General features: G+C 43.0%; 1 protein-coding gene across 7 annotated transcripts in view; it reads left to right on the top strand.

Annotated features, from left to right (window-relative positions):
• The first annotated feature begins 564 nt into the window (after nucleotides 1-564).
• The window catches only part of LOC129854461 (adenylate cyclase type 2-like), a 97693-nt gene continuing 75618 nt past the window's right edge, over nucleotides 565-22639 (top strand). For 3 of the 7 annotated variants that reach the window (XM_055921522.1, XM_055921525.1, XM_055921526.1), the window contains exon 1: nucleotides 565-932. The gene's annotated coding sequence lies outside the window, so the exon portion shown is untranslated. Of the gene's footprint in view, nucleotides 933-13151; nucleotides 13541-13656; nucleotides 14182-22639 lie in introns of those variants that run through there. The other 4 variants (XM_055921524.1, XM_055921527.1, XM_055921528.1 and 1 more) reach the window with 2 other exon arrangements.

The raw sequence follows: 22639 nt of genomic DNA on the forward strand, positions 1-22639 counted from the left end.
GTAGGAACATTTGAAAAACCACTGGGGGAACAGATTTTTTTTAAACTTAAACCAATAAATGTGAAGACAATCATGCAAGCAACACCAATCTGGGGTGACACGTGGGCTGCGTTTATACAGGCAGCATAATTCTGATAGTTTGTGCACTAATCTAATCGTCATTGAAAAATATATTGATGTGATTTTTCAAAAGACCAATGAGTGGAAAAAATAAACTGGGCTGCATGTATGAACACAGCACATGTTGTTTGAATGTTAAATGACGAGAGAGGCATTGATGCGAGGAACCAGTCTTGTTCAGTACATTACAATACATCCGGAAATCTCAAACACACCGGTAAAACACTGGAGTTGCAGTAATTAACATTTACCAACCGATGACATCACTGTGCCATCTTACACGCATAACACATGTGTCTTCCCTGACAGGTGTTGCTTGCTTTATCTAGTCAGTGGTTTAAGTATATTTTTTATTTTATTGGAAAAGTGTTCACGCAGCACAGAAGACAAAAGTGCAATGCTGCTATGTAGACTGGCAGTAGATGTCCCTCACTGCCATGATGAGCTGTATTTCACACAGTGAGACGCATTTGATTGATATTCCCCCAGTTGTTACATAATTGTGCAACTCATAAGCGCCTAACAATCAGTTGATCCATGAGAGGGGAATGGCTGGGGCAAAACAAGTATAACTATCTTCTGTTCGCTCTTCATGTGGGTGTGAGTATACCGTAGCTACTTGATGAACATCTTTTCCGCATTCAAAAGCAAGCCCTCAAGAGCGCGCGCATTATGCGCACGGGGACCCAGAGAACATTTCGCTCGCAGTGGAATTACAATTTAAATTGCAGAGTGGACAAGAGAAGAATTCGTCTCTAGAATACGTTCATTCTATATTTAGAGACTACCGGTATACGTTTTCCTACAAACAGGTAAGACGCATTCTTAATTTGGGTTTGCCCAAGTGTTAATACGATGTAAACTACTGAGAGGAATGTTCTCTTTGTGGTAGGCTACCCCAGTGTAAAAAAGTTGTCACATTTTCTGAGCATACATTTAGGTGGCGCATTTCAAATTATATTTTTGTATGTTTATCTGCGTTACAATGTTGGTTTTAATGTGGCCTACAAATCCCACCACATATCGCAGGCTCACCTTCGCTTTACGTAAGTACTAAGTAGAGAGGTAGTACATTGTGGGAGGCAACCAGTCGTTCTAGTGCAAGGCTGCCCAATTCCGGCCCTAATGAGCCTAAACATTCTGGTTTTCATCCTCATAATCAGCGACTCATTCAGATCTGAGACACCAGGTGAGTGTAATTAACTACCAGGTAGAAACAAAAAACAGAAGTGTTTCGGCCCTCCATGACCGGAATTGGACAGACCTGGTCTGAAGAGCAGAGACTAGTGAAAGCGCATCCCTTTTGAAGACGGTTGAATCAACTTACCCTTGTCCTCTTTTTAATTGGGGACCTACCTTTTTGTATTGTAGAGCATTATAAAACATATTTGCTCAAGTACACATCTAATAATCGTTTCAACCCAAAATCAGTTTTTGATTTGCCAAATGGTAGCCTTTATTATTATAGGCATATTTATCAAAATATAGGGGACCAGATTTGTAGTGTCTGACTACATGTCCATCTAAAAACGATCCCATTAATATGGAAATAATAAAGGCTGTTTTTATAAATATGCAGCAGTATCTCTTTTAAGAATGGGGTTTCAAGGGTTTTCCCCCTAATATTTACCCTTTCAGCTCATCAGGTTTCTTTTGCTTCTCAGTGGCCTGTCCATGGGAGATAAGCAGGATGAATCTTCCCCTTATTCCCTACAAAAACAGGGAATCTGAAAGCCTGCAGTGTGTTTCGTCACCTAATAATACCATATTATGTTACAATTAGAAATAGTGAGTGGTGTGCATTTATTTGCCCATATGGCCCCCAAAATCTGAGAGTATTACTGTATTTGACTCATAAGATGTTTAAATTGTTGGAAGACTGAAAAAGAACATCTGAGGTTCTCCCTCTTAGTAGGCTACCAAGCAGTGTAATCATGAGATTGAGCAAGGTTTATTTTTATGGAAAAGAGCCTAGCTTAAAAAAAGATTCAAATTACTGGGGGTGTAAGTAGGGCATTCCCTAACCCAAGTTTCTAGACTGAGTATGTATCTCAGACTAGTAGTAGAACACTATCCTACCGTACAACGCAATTACCGACATGTGCCTGTTTGGCAATGCTTTGGTCGGATAGTTCTGATTCGGAATGCACCGTTTGCATCGGCGAACGGTGCCAGGAACTAATTAAATTCGGTAAACAATAAGCAGTGCTGACATGTTATCTTTTTTCCATGTAATTCAATTGGAAAAAAACAATCATGGCTAGACATGAAGGTGGATTTAAACAGGCTTTTGCAAGTTACAGTGAACTTGATGGCAATATCTTGTCTCATCCTTTGCCGCACAGCTGGGTGTAACAACTTGCACTGCAGACTGTAGTGCCTTCAACTTGGGTCAGAATGGGGCATTGGCACAACCCCAACAGAACCATCCTCAATCCGGATAATTTCCCTTGTGTGGTGAATTGCATATAATATAAAACTGCTTGTAGACTACTAAGCTAGGTATTGATGCCATTTCAATGTCTCTTATGTCAAACAGCTTCGTCTGCGCTAGCAAAGAAGAACCATCTGCATATAGATGTCACCAGTGCATACATTGGAGTTTGTATATGCTATGTGTATCATTTGGCTGATTACATCACTAACCCATTGTCATTTTGACTCAGTGGAGAAATGTATGCACCTGCCAGTGCCAGCACTAAATACATACAGACAGACACATTGAGGCAGGGGCCTGCTGCTCATGGATCAGTGAGTCAGTGTTTAGTGTCCTCGTAGTAGAGCAGTCAGATCAGTCTAAACAGTGAGAAGTGTTTTAACGTTTTCCATTGATGTAATTATCTATTGTGTTCTCTCCGTAATGTGTTGTCTACTGCTCTGCGGTAGTTATGGAACTGCTGGTACTTTGATAGATTTTACAGTTTGACGAGTTGGGAAGGAGCAGAGCAGGTCTCAGTACATACACTGAGGAACAAGTCTACACTGGCTGGACGGATGCCAGGTTCTCCATCCTCATTGAGAGTTTTGTGTTGAATCTCTAATCATTGTTTTGCCTGAGTTGTTTTTCCTACATCATGGGGTGTTTGTCCTGTATGGCTGTCTGTCTGACCCTGTTTGTCTGCGTGCCGGACCATATTGCAGGCAAGTATTCTGATTTGTCAGCCATTATTAACTTCCCTGAAATCGTTAACTTTTAGGGTCCTGATTTTAAAGGGTAATAAATATATTAAACAATTTAGCTGTTGAATCCACTGGATCGGAGGAAGAAATATATCCAACTGGGTCATGGAACCTACAGTATGGGTGAAGAAGACGATGAGGAACATGCTGTATGCAGCGCCATGTTGAATTCAACATCTTTCCATTGGTGGTAAAGACAGTACAAACAGTGAAGATATACAGGCAGTTACAACAGGAAGTGAAAGTGTCTGTTTGCAGGTTCTCTTGAGAACGGGGGTCACCACAATCTGTCAGAGCCACCCCCGCGTAGGGGAACATGTGTACACACTCTCTCACTCTCCCTTACTAGCTCTCCTGTGTGGAATAATAGTGCAGCTCCTCCAACTCCTGGAACCCCTGAGAGTTTCAAATGCTCCATTTGCTTTAGTGCTCCCTCTGCTTACGTACATCAGTGTTTCACAGAGAGTTTACTTTGTGTTTCAATTTAGAAAATAATGAAAGTTCAGCCTCCGAGCAGATACTGGCATGATGATGATTTGGCCGGCCCCAGCCTGATCCTCTCTCTTATCGCTTTTGGGTGGGGTCCAGACATATCTACCTCTCCCTAGTGATAAAGACTTCCTTCCTGTTTCTCCTGGGGAAGAATTTGTGCCCCCCTACCAACGCCCCCTAGCTGGAGCACTGTTTACGCAAACAGTCAGACTGAGACACACACACAATTGATTGTGAGGTCTCTTGTCCTCCATCTCAATATGTCCATCTCCTTCGATTGCCCCCCCCCCCCCCCCTCTCTTGGTTGACATGAGGAGGCTTCAGTGTGGCCAGTGTGCTAATCCCTGGGAACACACAATGAGGACTAATCTGACTCATTAACTGTGACTGCAGGGCCTCCAGCCAAGGCCTTCCACTAATCCTGCTGCACCACAGCCCTCACCCCAATCACCCACCCATCATGATCATACTGTGCGCATGCAACACAGACTGGCAGAATGTTATGCACTCTCAGTGAGATATGAAAATTGACTAAAAACAATGGGTTTATTCGTTCAAAACAAAGTTTCTAGGTGAGTAATGACATTTATGTAGCAGACGTATTGTTGTTTTGGTAGAGGATTTATTTCTCCATGTTATGTCTGGTTGTAAAACATGATTTAGGAGGGGGTTGGATGTAGGCTATAACTTGTGCATTTAGCTTTCCATTGCTGTTGAATGCTCTAACGCAGAACGTGTTTGATCTATTGGCAAGTCGTGTTCTCCATACCTGTTCCCTTCAACATAGCTGTGAGGTCAAAGGAGCATTGGGTGGACATGACCTTTTGGGTGAAGTCCCCCTGTTGTCACTCCCAGGATATCTGCCTCTTTTGTGTTCTGTAAGCGTAGGAAGTTTACCCACTGAAAAAGATGGGCATGAGGACGACATTATTGGGAGCAAGGTTCCTCCGAAGCAGCTAAAGGATAAAAGAGACCATTCTATATGATCATCTACATACTAACCTTAGGCTGTTCTTAACTCCTCTGTTATAAAAGGCCCAACTTGACAATTTACCTTTGTCACAGACATGCACTAATGTAATGTGTTCTGTGGGAGGGTTGACTTTGATATAATGGAAACAATCACATTACCTGTAGGTCACAACACGTCACTGTTGACCTATTGAAGTTCTAGTATCATTATGTACATCAAGTGTTATTTGTTTTATTTAGATTTGAAGGTATGCCCTTTATATACAAATTAGTCCAGCTAACATTAATACTGTATATTATGAAAACATTTTGGTAATTTTACCAGACACTCTTATCCAGAGAAACTTACAGTAAGTAGTTAGTACATACATTTTTTGTACTGGTCCCCTGTGGGAATCGAACCCACAACCCTGGCTTTGCAAGCGCAATGCTTTACCAACTGAGCCACATTGCAAACATTTGTATCATTACTGGCGTATTGTGAGCTGGCACACTGACTAGGATATAGCTCAATGCTCAGCCAGGAGTCAGGACACTACAGACAGTTGGCCGTCTGTCTAACTCAGCCTGCCATTATCACAGCTGTTGTTGCATCAGGACAGACTGAGCCTCTAGTCTGCTACTCTATAGTCTTACTACCTCTATTCCTCAGTCAGCTACTCTACAATCAATGACACTCTTATTACAGCCCAGAACACCTGCAGTCAGTTCAGACTGTGCTTTGTGTGCTGTACCACTACCTACCCAGCATGTGCATTAGTAGCCAGCCAGGCAGGCAGTCTTCACAACTCATTTAAATGATGATTACCAGACCACTGGATGTGATCATTTTTTAAATTCAACCTTTATTTAACTAGGCAAGTCAGTTATAAGCAAATTCTTATTTACAATGACGGTCTACAGGGGAACAGTGGGTTAACTGCCTTGTTCAGGGGCAGAACAACAGATTTTTACCTTGTCAGCTCGGGGATTCGATCTAGCAACCATTTCGGTTACTGGCCCAATGCTCTAACCACTAGGCTACCGGCCGCCGCAAACATAAAGATGGGAAACTAGATTGAAGGGTTGACCTCCTTCATCTATTCCCAGTATATGCTTAGATTGTGCAGTACGGGGGTATGGTAGCTAAGTTTGGTTGTCATTGGCTGTGACTCCAGTAGTCAACTTGGGTAATCGTTGAGTGCACTAATCACCACCACACCAAACTCAAATCAAACAGGCTAATTTCTCCCGTGTCAAATAAAAAGTTGTTGACAACATCTCTTGAGATGTGAACAAAAGAGACCTCAGTACTGACCCTAGGACTAACCTCTGACCAGGTGTTCTGGCTAATTGCCTGGATCCATACGAGAAGTCTGTATATAAGGAGTTGCTGAGTGTTATGTAATGAAGGAATGCCAGGCACCGGCCTTAAGATCTCTGGCTCACTGAATGTCATCGCTGTTCTCTCACACGCTGATGGACAAGTCTATGTGAGGGAGCTGTGACTCATTAGTTTACCTCAGGACAGACTTGTCATGTGGTCTTTTTAACTGTCAGAAATGGTTTAACTTTCATAGTCTGTCAATAATATCGAGTTAGATTTCGTCAAAATGCCATCGGCTGTACTGAACTAAAATATAAACGCAACATGTAAAGTGCTGGTCCCATGTTTCATGAGCTGAAATAAAACATCCCAGAAATGTTCCATATGCACAAAAGCTTATTTTTTATTTTGTGCAATTATTTGTTTTACATACCTGTTAGTGAGAATTTCTCCTTTGCTAGATAATACATACACCTGACCGGTGTGGCATATCAAGAAGCTGATTAAACTGCATGATCATTACACAGGTGCACATTGTGCTGGGGACAATTAAAGGCCACCCTATTTTTGTCATGCAACACAATGCCACAGATGTCTCAAGTTTTGAGAGAGCATGCAATTGGCATGCTGACTGCAGGAATGTCCACCAGAGGTTTCCAGAGAATTTAATGTTAATTTGTCTACGATGGTGTATTTCTGTCTGTAATAAAGCCCTTTTGTGTGAAAAAACTCATTCTGATTAGCTGGGCCTGGCTCCCAAGTGGGTGGGCCTATGTCCACCAATGGCTGTGACCCTGCCCAGTCATGTGAAATCCATAGATTTGGGCCTAATGAATTTATTTCAGTTGACTGATTTCCTTCTATGAACTGTAACTCAGCAAAATCTCTGAAATGGTGTGCGTGTTGCGTTTGTAGTTCGTATACAGTTCCTTCGGAAAGTATTTAAACCCCTTGACCTTTTCCATATTTTAAGTTACAGCCTTATTCTAAAATTGATTAAATAAATAAAAATCCTTAATCTACACAGAATACCCCATAATGACAGTGAAAACAGGTTTTTAGAAATTTTTGCAAATGTATAAAAAAAACCCACAGATACCTTACTTAAGTATTCAGACCCTCTGCTATGAGACTCGAAATTGAGTTCAGGTGCATCCTGTTTCCATTGATCATCCTTGAGATGTTTCTACAACTCTATTGGAGTCCACTTGTGGTAAATTCAATTGATTGGACATGATTTGGAAAGGTACACACCTGTCTATATAAGCTTCCACAGTTGACAGTGAGTGTCAGAGCAAAAACCAAGCCATGAGGTCGTAGGAATTGTCCGTAGAGCGCCGAGACAGGATTGTGTCGGGGCACAGATCTCGGAAAGGGTACCAAAACAATTCTGCAGCATTGAAGGTCCCCAAGAACACTGTGGCCTCCATCATTCTTAAATGGAAGTAGTTTGGAACCACCAAGACTCTCCCTAGAGCTGGCTGCCCGGCCAAACTGAGCAATCGGGGGAGAAGGGCCTTAGTCAGGGAGGTGACCAAGAACCCGATGGTCACTCTGACAGAGCTCTAGAGTCCCTTTGTGGTGATGGGAAAACCTTCCAGAAGGACAACCATCTCTGCAGCACTCCACCAATCAGGCCTTTATGGTAGTGGCAAGATGGAAGCCACTCCTCAGTAAAAGGCACATGACAGCCCGCTTAGAGTTTGCCAAAAGGCACCTAAATACTCTCTGACTATGAGAAACAATATTCTCTGATCTGATGAAACTAAGATTAAACTCTTTGGCCCGAATGCCAAGCGTCACGTCTGGAGGAAATCTGGCACCATCCCTACGGTGAAGAATGGTGGTGGCAGCATCATGCTGTGGGGATGTTCAGCAGCAGGGACTGGGAGAATAGTCAGGATCGAGGGAAAGATGATCGGAGCAAAGTACAGAGAAATCCTTGATGAATACCTGCTCCAGAGTGCTCAGGACCTCAGACTGGGGTGAAGGTTCACCTTCCAACAGGGCAATGACTCTAAGCACACAGCCAAGACAACACAGGAGTGGATTCGGGACAAGTCTCTGAATGTCCTTGAGTGGCCCAGCCAGAGCCCAGACTTTAACAAGATCAAACATCACTGGAGAGACTTGGAAATAGCTGTGCAGCATGCTTCCCAACCAACCTGACAGAAAAAAATCACAATTGCATTCCCCACCCCCAAGAACCGCCCCCCCAATGCATCAACAACCAAGAGAATGAACTAAAGAGAAAAAAGAAAAAGACAGCAAATAACAATACAAAAACAATTATTACAAAAATAAATACATTTAGAACAAAGGACATCTAGAACAACTAAAATGATAACAGCAATGCCAACTGTATATGTTTGGGTGCATGTCTGGCACTATTACATGTACAGTTAAAGTCGGAGGTTTACATACACCTTAGACAAATACATTTAAACTCAGTTTTTCACAATTCCTGACATTTAATCCCAGTAAAAATTCCCTGTCTTAGGTCAGTTAGGATCATCACTTTATTTTAAGAATGTGAAATGCCAGAATAATAGTAAAGAATGATTTAGTTATTTAAGCTTTTATTTCTTTCATAACATTCCCAGTGGGTCAGAAGTTTATATACACTCAATTAGTATTTGATAGCATTGCCTTGAAATTGTTAAACTTGGGTCAAACATTGTAGGTAGCCTTCCACAAGCTTCCCACAATAAGTTGGGTGCATTTTGACCCATTCCTCCTGACAGAGCTGGTGTAGCTGAGTCAGGTTTGTAGGCCTCCTTCCTCGCACACGCTTTTTCACAAATTTTCTATAGGATTGAGGTCAGGGCTTTGTGATGGCCACTCCAATAACTTGACTTTGTTGTCCTTAAATCATTTGCCACAACTTTGGAAGTATGCTTGGGGTTATTGTCCATTGGAAGACCCATTTGCGACCAAGCTTTAACTTCCTGACTGATGCCTTGAAATGTTGCTTCAATATATCCACATAATTTTCCTCCCTCATGATGCCATCTATTTTGTGACGTGCACCAGTCCCTCCTGCAGCAAAGCACCCCCACAACATGATGCTGCCACCCCCGTGCTTCACGTTTGGGATGGTGTTCTTCGGCTTGCAAGCCTCCCCTTTTTTCCTCCAAACATAACGATGGCCATTATGGCCAAACAGTTCTACTTTTGTTTCATCAGACCAGAGGACATTTCTCCAAAAAGTACAATCTTTGTCCCCATGTGCAGTTGCAAACCGTAGTCTGGCTTTTTTTATGGCGGTTTTGGAGCAGTGGCTTCTTCCTTGCTGAGCGGCCTTTCAGGTTATGTCGATATAGGACTCGTTTTACTGTGGATATACAGTGGGGAGAACCACTATTTGATACACTGCCGATTTTGCAGGTTTTCCTATTTACAAAGCATGTAGAGGTCTGTAATTTTTATCATAGGTACACTTCAACTGTGAGAGACGGAATCTAAAACAAAAATCCAGTATGGTGGCTGCGTGGTCCCATGGTGTTTATACTTGCGTACTATTGCTTGTACAGATGAACGTGGTACCTTCAGGCGTTTGGAAATTGCTTCCAAGCATGAACCAGACTTGTGGAGGTCTACAATTTTCTTTCTGAGGTCTTGGCTGATTTTCTTTTGATTTTCCCATGATGTCAAGCAAATATGCACTGAGGTTGAAGGTAGGCCTTGAAATACATCCACAGTTACACCTCCAATTGACTCAAATTATGTCACTTAGCCTATCAGAAGCTTCTAAAGCCATGACATAATTTTCTGGAATTTTCCAAGCTGTTTAAAGGCACAGTCAACTTAGTATATGTTAACTTCTGACTAACTGGAATTGTGATACAGTGAAATAATCTGTCCGTAAACAATTGTTAGGAAAATTACTTGTCATGCACAAAGTAGTTGTCCTAACCAACTTGCCAAAACTATAGTTTGTTAACAAGAAATTTGTGGAGTGGTTGAAAAACGAGTTTAATGACTCCAACCTAAGTGTATGTAAACTTCTGACTTTAACTGTAACTAGTAGTGTCCTGTGTGTGGACTTTATGATGAACTGTGTTTCAGGATCGAGATAGGCAGCAGGCACAGATAGGGAACATGGTAGAGTTTGCCATTGCCCTCATTGGCAAGCTGGATGGCATCAACAGACACTCCTTCAACAGTTTTAGGCTGCGTGTGGGTGAGTAAAGCTTGGGCACTGGCCTGGGCATATATGAACTATATTCATTAACTACCCGTAACGTCTGCAATGTGTCTGGTTCTATCCATCTTTATTAGGGTTTCATTGGTTGTTATTCTAGTGCTAAGAGTTTTTCCTGAACACCTGCACCTAACCTGGTCAGGAGAAATTGTGAGCTCTAGTTATAGAACAAAACACTCCTGGCCCTGCGATACTCTGTCTATCTAACCACGTAGGAGGACATTCTTTCTGTCCACAATAGCTAACATTGACTCTCCATGATTCCGCTGGTCTCCCTGTGTACTGTTGTGACATAGTTCTAAGACAGCTTATGGAATTGTGATACAGTGAATTATAAGTTAAAATAGTCTGTTGGGAAACAATTGTTGGAAAAATTACTTGTCATGCACAAAGTAGATGTCGAAACCGACTTGCCAAAACTATAGTTTTTTAACAAGAAATATGTGGAGTGGTTGAAAAACGAGTTTTAATGACTCCAACCTAAGTGTATGTAAATTTCCGACTTCAACTGTATATTATACTGAAAAAATTAAGTAATAAATAATTTTGTCTTAGTTAGAAATAAATTGTCCTCCAGTAAACTTTGATTAAATTTCCAATATCCCCCTCCACGTGGAAAATCTATAAGAGTTATGTGAATGCCAATTAGATGATGATCCGATCGCATTCTGTCTCAGAATAGCTGTCCATCTATAAATAGTTTGTCCACAATGAGAAAGGCACACTTACCCTTCTCCCTTTGTTGCCTTTGTTCCATACACAGTCTCTTACGACGTTCGTTTATCTCCCTTGGAAATTGGTCATTGAGACCAAATTTGGTCCCTTTAAGCTCCCTTCCCCTGCTTTTGATTAGCTCCTTTTGTTGGTAGTGTTCAAATTTTGCGATGATCGGTCGGGGACCCTTGGTCTTGTCGCTCCAAGTCTGTGTACTCAGTGGAAAGCCACCTTGTTTACAGTTTCTATAGGAAGTTTCAATGCGTATAGCACAAATTCTCTAATCGCGCCCTCTGGATTATTGGATGCGTCCTCATGAATCCCAGAAAAAAAAAAGATTTTCACACATGCCAAGACTTAGCGACTCCTTCATCATCCTGTTTTCCCTGAGTAGACAATCCATGTTGGAATCGTGGATATTTACCTTGGCTGTGAGTGCCTTGTTTTCTCCTTGGAGTGGGAGAATTTTACTCTGGCTGAACTCCAAACTCCGCCTCAGCCCTGCTACCTCTTCACATAACTTTTCCAGTGTTGCATGGATTCCAGCCAGAGCACTAGCCTCTACTTCAATGGTAAGTAAATCGTCCGTGTCTGTAGATTAATCCGTTTTTCTTTTTTTTGTCAGGTTAAAGTTATTTTTTGAGGTAGCCGGATCTTTCCATGATGGAGTATGTTGTTCCTCCATAGCGTAAAACTGTTGGTACCCGTCGATTTCCCTCAGGATCTCCTTAGTATCCTCTACTGCAACCAGTTGTTTTACGAAAAGATAATGAGTCTTTTCCACGACGATGATAGGTCTATGTAGTACAGCCAGCTAGCACTCGCGGAATCCACGTAAAAAAATGGAACACAATCTTGCAGTCCCAACTGTAAAGGCTAACCGCATCGTGGAATCCTTAGCAACAAAACTGTAGTTCTTATTAAAATCGATTTAATGAGAAAAAAAAGTAATATAAACAACACACCGAGTGTAGACAGTACAATGTTCTGTTGTGCACTCTGAATTCTTATGTAAATGTGACATTTCAGTTTTTTAGCAAAAATGTCTAAACCTGTTTTTGCTTTGTCATTATGGGGTTATTGTGTGTAGACTGAGGGGGGGAAAACTATTTAATATATTTTAGAATAAGGCTGTAGCGTAACAAAATGTGGAAAAAGTCAAGGAGTGTGAATATTTTCCGACGGCACTGTAGATTAGTTAAATTCCCCTAAAGCAGACCCACAGTCGGAGGATGTGCTTTCTTTTCAACACTTTCAAACAAGTCTGGACCAGATTAGTTTGCATGTGCCAGTTCTTTTCTTTTCCAATAGGCTTTAGATCTAAATGTTTTACAAAAAGATCAAATCAAAGTTTATTTGTCGCGTACACAGATTTGCAGATGCTATTGCAGGTGCAGCGAAATGCTTGTTTTTAGCTCCAAGATGTTTGGATGTCAAAGTGTGTAGCATTGAAATATGCAGTATAGCAGCTGTTACATACAGATTTCATCCAGCTAGCATTACCCTGAGCCCCTCTGTCTCAGGCTGCAATTCTGAGCACCGGCCGCCTCTTTTGAAAAGCAGAGGACACTCCCACTCAGTGAAACTGCCTTGGGGGCGTTTCGGCCTATTTGTATCCTATAGACCAAAAACCAAATGTGCTTTTCAGAAAAAAAATTGATAGACTTGATGAATAAGAAGTATGGCAAGGAGGTATGAAATTAAAAACTTGCATGCATAATTGAAAGAGAAGTATGACGACACAATCTTTCAATGATTAGACTTGATGTGGTATACACATTCCAAAAAGGATAAATATTTGACCGTATCATCATTTTTGTAAACTAACATAAAAGGGTCTTTGTTGCAAGGGCTCATTTTGTTTCTCCCGTTTGAAGTAGATGGGTGTTATAGTGATGTGGTGCTTAGAGTACTCCATTCCATCACTGGAGAAAGTGCTCTTCACGTTATTGTCCGGTTAATTGTTCCATTTCCAGGAAACCACTGGTAGCCCTTGTGAAACCACTCATCAGAATCCACTGTCATGCGGCTGGGCGAAAAAACATTCCAACACGAACTCACACTACTTAAATGTTGGGATGGATTAAAGTCCACAGTCCGTGTGCAATTGGCTACAAATAATTCTACATATGCTCTAGAGATGACAACTCAATGCATGTGTGTAAGTAGTCTGAGTCAATGTGTGCGTTTACACTGTGTGCGTGTTTCTGCCTAGCGTATGATTGTGGGTGTGTGTCTGTGTGTGGGTGTTATTCTCTTTTTCGATCCCGTTATTATTTTGCGTTCTTTATGCTTGCGGCTCAAGGACATTGTGTTATGCCTATGACAGTGCCCTAACTGGATAGGTGCCATTTGATGATGTCAAGCTTTTCACAGCTCCCCTAGCTACAGTATTTTAGCTGGGTGTCCTTTTTATCAAAGACAATGCCATTTGGGGACTAGTCAGAGTTTGTATTTTGAGTTGGAACAAATAAGTATGAATAAGTGGGGTGACTTCATCGCCATTACTGTCCTATTGGAACCGAGGGTTAGAGGGTGCGGTCCTTGGTTTGGTGAGTATTTATCTGAATACTTTGCTAATATGGAAGTACAATGCATTGCTAATGTAAAAGATGCAAGCTCTCATTATTACGAAGTGAGTCTAACGATGCAATATTATGTCTTACAGGTTGTGTCATGGACCTGGACTGTAATTTATGATTTGTTCTTATTGTTCGGATGTACTGTATGCTCTCTCTCGGATGGTTATTTCTTGCATGCCACAGCAAGGTTTTCAGTAGCTGGAGGGATGGTTGCAGACTGGAAACGTGTTCAACAGACCTTCATTGTGCTCGGTTAGTTAATGACTGATTTTTCATGATTGGGTCTCTGTTTGAAGAGAGCTTGTTGAGGACCTGTTTGGCTGAATAGTGAGGAACACACTGACCCTAAGCTGGAGGAGGCAGGAAGGGATGCTGGGATTGGATGGACTTTCGCTGGTCTATTGTTTTGAGAAGATTGCACCACAGTGAGCGAATGGATGCTTTTGTGTTTTGCCCTGCGTGCAACTGGATCTTCTAGATGTGGCCGCCACCCCACATATCATCTCTGTATCATGCCGGTCAGTCACACAAGGACCAGAACTGTCATCAATTGTATGTGATGCACTGGCCTCTACCTGACAGTGGAGAGACTAGAAGAGCCTTGATTTCAGGTGAGGTTAGAGGTGAATTGGAACATCTTCATGAAATACTTAGTTGGCTTGATGAGTAATGTATGTCCTGTCTTCCTGCTCAGGGTTTCCCAAACTCGGTCCTGGGGCCCACCCTGGGTGCACTTTTTGTTTTTTGCTCTAGCACTACATAGACGATTCAAGTAATCAAAGCTTGATGATGAGTTGGTTATTTGAATCAGCTGTGTAGTGCTAGGGCAAAAACCAAGGGAGGGCCCCAGGACTAAATTTGGGGAAACCCTGTTCCAGCTGACAAAGCACAACCTTTAGCTATAAAAATGCCCATGCTATTTTGAATCCCCTGGCCTATGGTCGATCACCTTTTCAAGGTATGAGTGATCTAGGTTCCTTGACCTTCTGGAGTCCCAAGCGTATTGTAACCCTCTGGAGTTCTAAGCCTATTGTAACATAGTTGACCTTGGTGGACTGAACTGAAAATGACATCAAATCAAACTTTATTTGTCACATGCGCCGAATACAAGTGTATAATACCGTGAAATGCTTACTTACAAGCCCTTAACCAACAGTGCAGTTCAAGAAAAATAAAATATTTACCAAGTAGACTAAAGTAAAAAGTCACACAATAACAAGGCGATATACAGGGGGCACCGGTACGGAGTCAGTGTGCGGGGGTACAGGATAGTTGAGGTAATCTGTACATGTAGGTGGGGGCGAAGTGACTATGCATAGGTAACAAACAAACAGCGATTAGCAGCGGTGTACGGGGGGTGGGTGTCAATGTAAATTATCCGGTGGCAATTTTATGAGTTGTTCAGCAGTCTTATGGCTTGGGGGTAGAAGCTGTTGAGGAGCCTTTTGGTCCTAGACTTGGCGCTCTGGTACCACTTGCTGTGCAGTAGCAGAGAAAACAGTCTATAACTTGGGTGACTGGAGTCTCTGACAATTTTATGGGCTTTCCTCTGACACCGCCTATTATATAGGTCCTGGATGGCAGGTAGCTTGGCCCCAGTGATGTACTAGGCCGTTCGCACTACACTCTGTAGCGCCTTACGGTCAGATGCCGAGCAGTTGCCATACCAGGCGGTGATGCAACCGGTCAGGATGCTCTCGATGGTGCAGCTGTAGAACCTTTTATGCCAAATCTTTTCAGTCTCCTAAGGGGGAAAAGGTTTTGCTGTGCCCTCTTCACGACTGTCTTGGTATGTTTGGACCATGATAGTTCGTTGGTGATGTGGACACCAAGGAACTTGAAACTCTCGACCCGCTCCACTACAGCCCCGTCGATTTAACGGGGGGCTGTTTGTCCCGCCTTTTCCTGTAGTCCACGATCGGCTCCTATGGTCCTTGTTGGATACAAAACCATAGCCTGCTTCTAACAGAGTTATCCAGAAAACAGATTAATATATATATTTTGTGCTCCAGTAATGACGTCAATCATTGCTTTCAATGACATAATTTGTCAAAGACTGAGGCTGACTGACTGTTGAAGCTTCCCTTTTTGAAGATGTCCTTGCTCTGTTGTCAGGGAAATTAATCACGGTTGCCAAGGAAATTAGACTGTGTGTGGTTGACTACGGTGTTGACTAAGGTTCGCCTTGGCAAGACTATTTTGATGCGAAAGTAGACCCACATGCTTGGATGCAGTGTGCAAAAGCCATCAGGATTCATTTGGAGATCCATTTGTCCCATTGTTAGCTGATTTATGCATGTGAATTAGTGGCTTTATTGATATTTCCCCTCTGTAATACACTTAACCATGTCTCTTTTTTTTGCTTCTGAATGCAAGAATAAGTGGGGTTAATCAGTTCCGTGTGTGTGTGTGTGTGTGTGTGTGTGTGTGTGTGTGTGTGTGAGGAAAAAGAGAGTGAGAATGAGAGACCGAGAAAGGGGAAATTAAGTTTGCTCAACCTTGGTTGCCTTGATGCTGTTGTCTGGGTTTCTATGTTCTTATATTAGAGGCATTTAAATGCTGTCAGAACCACTGCCGGGTAATCCACAGATGGTTGAGAGACAGGGGGGATGTTATTACAACTCATACAGTACCTGCATAGCTCAGAATCTTTCCATGACATCACTCCTACTGTAGGCATGGTTTTCATTCCAAACAAGCCATTCTTGTGAGAGGTGATACAATTAGGAAAGAGGACTATAACAACTGTATCGAGAGTAATGTATGCTACTGCTCTGATGTGTAAATTAATGCCATGAGAAGGATAATACCTTTTTTCTAAAAAGGAGAAACTGATAATGGCATAGAACCCTCAAATTAAAATCTGGACTTCGAAGCTTGTTCCCATTGCGCCCCAATGGCTCTTTGTGTGCCATTTTCAAGTCAGTGTCCTGTTTTTAATTAGACACATCTGTGTAGCGAAAGAGTAAGTGAGCATGTGAGCGTGTTTTTGTAGTTTTCTAACACCAGCCGGTAAGTGAACCAGTGAAGGTTCTGGACAATGGAGCTGTGGAATCCAGTGAAAGGAGGAAATTCCTGTGGCGTTCAGGCTGAACGATCTTCCATCCTCTGAGACTTAGCTGCTTTTAAAGTCAGCTCGGTTGCTCATTGATATACTGTTGCCTATTTCCTGGAAAGATGTTTCATTGGTGTCCTATCCTCTAGGGATTTAACAGCACCCAGTCAAGATCATACAACTGAAATGAGTCATTACCATGTTGATATAGTATACTACTAGAAGTAACACTTGGAGTGTACACTTCACACTTGTATGATTTTGGCTGAGAAACACTGAGTAAGGGCAATGACTCGTGTTGAGGCAGAGTAGGCTGCCCTCTCCATTCTCCAGCCCCACCACAGTCCCTAGTACACCAGACACACCCAGCTATAGAGAGTAGCCTCTCCTTTAGCTCAACTCTCTACCACAGTATGAAACTCTCCACCAGGAAGGGTGCTGGTTGCTTCAGACATTCCTGACTGTGTGGTTGTTAGACTGAGTCCTTTTCGGTCACATTCCTTGGTGAATACAGGAGGAGCTTTTAAAAAAAACTGTAACCCTAGCTCTGCACATATGGGTTGCGCGCTGGCACAGACAAGGGGTGCGTTGAGAGCTGTGCGAGTCTCTGTGGTGACAGGAGACATAAAGTAGTGTAAGGCTCAAGACCTGAGAGGAAATCTGGATATATTAGTGTAGATACGAAACTCCATCCTAGGATCAGGATGTTTAGTGATAATTCACTGGGCAGGCCCCAACGAAGGACACATATGCAGACAAAGAGGCGGTGCCCTAATCAACAATGATGACAGGACTCGTGCACATTGGGGATGGGGGGGAAAGGGGGATGCATTAGCCATTAGTCTTCTCCCGGCTCCATCCACATCCACTCCAGTGGCCCTCAGAGGAGGCATTGAGGGTAATGAGAGCTCCCTGTGGTCCCTGAGCTGCTCCTGCGTCACTCCTGCTGTCTGGTTGGTTGTTCTCCGCAGCACAGCTGTAATTGAGAGCTTAGCAGTGTGTACTCTCTGCTACACTCAAGGTGCATACAGAGTTGCCCTCTCCAACGTCATCTTTTGGAGCTATTGCCATCAGCAGGTGATCACAATAACAATAACTGGGTGAGGCTGATGCTTAACCGTTGCTCTGTGGCCCTGCTCTCTGTGGCCCTGCTCTCTTTGGCCCTGCTCTCTGTGGCACTGTCTGGAGGGTGTGTGTTGGAGTAGACTCTCTGGTCGGGTACTCAATGGCTGAGTCTGGAGGACTGGAGTTGAGCCAAGCAGCTGTTGCTAGCATTGAGTGTTCTGGCTCTCTGGCAGACGGGGGTGACCGACGATCACTCCCTGCTGTCAAATCCCCACCACACACCCACGTCACTAAGTTTTTAAAGTCTCCCATGCTGCATACACACATAAGCTGCCATTTACACACACTCCTTTCAAACACACACACACACATCAATGCACTGACATGTTTGGCATCAACTGGAAGTAAAGCTTCTAAGCACTGCCTCAGGCCTTCACGGTATGCTCAGAATTTTCCGATAGTGTTCTGATTTACAACACCGCATAGACTGTGCAAACAGGCAGTCTGCACCACCATTTTCAAGACTTGTTCACCTCTAAGTGGTTTCTACATCTTCAACATCTAAGTTGTTTCTACATCTTAAAGAGGACACATTTTACACCCTATGAGATCAACTTAAAGGCCACCGTGTGTGAATGACATTACTGTCTGTCTCCTTTCTGTAATCAAGTCACCAGTGTCACTGCCTCGACTGCTGCTGAGGTTACAAGTCAGAAATCACAATCTTTGCTCAATCCTACGTATTTTACGTGCTGCTGTGCTTTCCTGTAACCCCTAACCCCCTGTCCCTTTAACAGACCTGGGTTCAAATTAATGATATGTATTAACCCTAAATTACTTACAGGGGGGTGATGTTTTGAAGCAACCGTGCAGCTATTTTGGTACTCCTCCATTGTTAAAAAAATACACTGCTCAAAAAAATAAAGGGAACATTTAAACAACACAATGTAACTCCAAGTCAATCACACTTCTGTGAAATCAAACTGTCCACTTAGGAAGCAACACTGATTGATAATAAATTTCACATGCTGTTGTGCAAATGGAATAGACAACAGGTGGAAATTATAGGCAATTAGCAAGACACCCCCAATAAAGGAGTGGTTCTGCAGGTGGTGACCACAGACCACTTCTCAGTTCCTATGCTTCCTGGCTGATGTTTTGGTCACTTTTGAATGCTGGCGGTGCTTTCACTCTAGTGGTAGCATGAGACGGAGTCTACAACCCACACAAGTGGCTCAGGTAGTGCAGCTCATCCAGGATGGCACATCAATGCGAGCTGTGGCAAGAAGGTTTGCTGTGTCTGTCAGCGTAGTGTCCAGAGCATGGAGGCGTTACCAGGAGACAGGCCAGTACATCAGGAGACGTGGAGGAGGCCGTAGGAGGGCAACAACCCAGCAGCAGGACCGCTACCTCCGCCTTTGTGCAAGGAGGAACACTGCCAGAGCCCTGCAAAATGACCTCCAGCAGGCCACAAATGTGCATGTGTCTGCTCAAACGGTCAGAAACAGACTCCATGAGGGTGGTATGAGGGCCCGACGTCCACAGGTGGGGGTTGTGCTTACAGCCCAACACCGTGCAGGACGTTTGGCATTTGCCAGAGAACACCAAGATTGGCAAATTCGCCACTGGCGCCCTGTGCTCTTCACAGATGAAAGCAGGTTCACTGAGCACATGTGACAGACGTGGCAGTCTGGAGACGGCGTGGAGAACGTTCTGCTGCCTGCAACATCCTCCAGCATGACCGGTTTGGCGGTGGGTCAGTCATGGTGTGGGGTGGCATTTCTTTTGGGGGGCTGCATAGCCCTCCATGGGCTCGCCAGAGGTAGCCTGACTGCCATTAGGTACCGAGATGAGATCCTCAGACCCCTTGTGAGACCATATGCTGTTGCGGTTGGCCCTGGGTTCCTCCTAATGCAAGACAATGCTAGACCTCATGTGGCTGGAGTGTGTCAGCAGTTCCTGCAAGAGGAAGGCATTGATGCTATGGACTGGCCCGCCCGTTCCCCAGACCTGAATCCAATTGAGCACATCTGGGACATCATGTCTCGCTCCATCCACCAACGCCACGTTGCACCACAGACTGTCCAGGAGTTGGCGGATGCTTTAGTCCAGGTCTGGGAGGAGATCCCTCAGGAGACCATCCGCCACCTCATCAGGAGCATGCCCAGGCGTTGTAGGGAGGTCATACAGGCACGTGGAGGTCACACACACTACTGAGCCTCATTTTGACTTGTTTTAAGGACATTACATCAAAGTTGGATCAGCCTGTAGTGTGGTTTTCCACTTTAATTTTGAGTGTGACTCCAAATCCAGACCTCCATGGGTTGATACATTTGATTTCCATTGATAATTTTTGTGTGATTTTGTTGTCAGCACATTCAACTATGTAAAGAAAAAAGTATTTAATAAGAATAGTTCATTCAGATCTAGGATGTGTTATTTTAGTGTTCCCTTTATTTTTTTGAGCAGTGTATATATTTGGGAAGCTATATAACTGCATTTATTAATGTCTACAGACACCTTAATGCATACGTTTAAATTATATTAAGTGCCATGAACATGACAATTTTTTTTTTTTTAACGACATATTCCTTAATATATTTTTTAGGGGTACTAATGTTATTGAACCCACTACAACAAAGAAATGCTATAAAAATATGTAATTTATTGAATTGCTGTAGAATTCCATTATTTCCTATCGACGACTGCTCCTTCTGGGGAGTGCCAATATGGTGGCCGGAGGCCTCAAAGCCTCTCATTGGCCATTACATATTATCCACAGTCCTGGATTTCTACACATCATTGGTTCAAATACTAAACTCAGCAAAAAAAGTAACGTCCTCTCACTGTCAACTGCGTTTATTTTCAGCAAACTTAACATGTGTAAATATTTGTATGAACATAAGACTCAACAACTGAGACATAAACTGAACAAGTTCCACAGACATATGACTAACAGAAATGGAATAATGTGTCTCTGAACAAGGGGGGGGGGGTAAAAAGTAACAGTCAGTATCTGGTGTAGCCCACAGCTGCATTAAGTACTGCAGTGCATCTCCTCCTCATGGACTGCACCAGATTTGCCAGTTCTTGCTGTGAGATGTTACCCCACTCTTCCACCAAGGCACCTGCAAGTTCTCTGACATTTCTGGGGGGAATGGCCATAGCCCTCACCCTCCGATCCAACAGGTCCCAGACATGCTCAATGGGATTGCGAGCCGGGCTCTTCGCTGGCCATGGCAGAACACTGACATTCCTGTCTTGCAGGAAATCACGTACAGAACGAGCAGTATGGCTGGTGGTATTGTCATGCTGGAGGGTCATGTCAGGATGAGCCTGCAGGAAGGTTACCATATGAGGGAGGAGGATGTCTTCCCTGTAACGCACAGCGTTGAGATTGCCTGCAATGACAACAAGCTCAGTCCGATGATGCTGTGACAAACCGTCCCAGACCATGACGGACCCTCCACCTCCAAATCGATCCCACTCCAGAGTACAGGCATCGGTGTAATGCTCATTCCATTGACGATAAACGCGAATCCGACCATCACCCCTGGTGAGACAAAACTGTGACTCGTCAGTGAAGAGCAGTTTTTGCCAGTCCTGTCTGGTCCAGCGACAGTGGGTTTGTGCCCATAGGCGATGTTGCCGGTGATGTCTGGTGAGGACCTGCCTTACAACAGGCCTACAAGCCCTCAGTCCAGCCTCTCTCAGCCTATTGCGGACAGTCTGAGCTCTGATGGAGAGATTGTGCGTTCCTAGTGTAACTCGGGCAGTTGTTGTTGCCATCCTGTACCTGTCCCGCAGGTGTGATGTTCAGATGTACCGATCCTGTGCAGGTGTTGTTACACGTTGTCTGCCACTGCGAGGACGATCAGCTGTCCATCCTGTCTCCCTGTAGTGCTGTCTTAGGCGTCTCACAGTACGGACATTGCAATTTATTGCCCTAGCCACATCTGCAGTCCTCATGCCTCCTTGCAGAATGCCTAAGGCACGTTCACGCAGATGAGCAGGGAACCTGGGCATCTTCTTTTGGTATTTTTCAGTAAAAGAATACAGTAGAAAGGCCTCTTTTAGTGTCCTAAGTTTTCAAAACTGTGACCTTAATTGCTTACCATCTGTAAGCTGTTAGTGTCTAAACGACCGTTCCACAGGTGCATGTTCATTAATTCTTTATGGTTCATTGAACAAGCACGGGAAACGGTGTTTAAACCCTTTACAATGAAGATCTGTTAGTTGGATTTTTACAAATTAATTATCTTTGAAAGACAGGGTCCTGAAAAAGGGACGATTCTTTTTTTGCTGAGTTTATTTAGGGTATTTCAATTACTTCCAAAAACATTTCAAAGTAAGTATTTGAATATGTTTTCTTAGAAAATATAAGTAGTTGAATATTGGCATGTATTTGAAAATACTGAAATACACAGACGAGTGTATTTTCAAATACAAATATTTAAATTCATGCATTTAAACATGCACTATGCAGAAATCGCTCCGCCATTTCTTGGTTGCTGAAATTCTAATAGCCTAATTTCAGTTTGTGACAAAACAATCAGTCATTGTGTAGAGAATCATTGTACCATCTAAACTTCTGAAATATATTTTCCATAACCAATAATATTGTATTTTCAGCTGTTTGAAGCTGTTGAACAAAACCGAAAGTAAAAGATGCAAGAACGGAACTTAAGAACGGGAAGCATAGAAATAACGCACCTAGAACCGGATCTACCACTTCTTAGACTTGCTTTCAATGAGAATTAAAGATCTATAACTCTCATTTCTATGTGAATTTGGCTGGGTAGGCCAAAAAGTTACATATTGTAGCTTTAAACCCTGGTCTGTTTGGTCCTAGGGTAATTTTAAATAATGTATTTGAAAATAGTTTCAAATAGTAGGCTAAAAATACTAAAATACACAAAAAATAAGTATTTAAAATACAAATACTCAAA

The sequence above is a fragment of the Salvelinus fontinalis genome, chromosome 4 (genome assembly GCF_029448725.1).
Source record: "Salvelinus fontinalis isolate EN_2023a chromosome 4, ASM2944872v1, whole genome shotgun sequence".
Lineage (NCBI taxonomy): Eukaryota > Metazoa > Chordata > Actinopteri > Salmoniformes > Salmonidae > Salvelinus > Salvelinus fontinalis.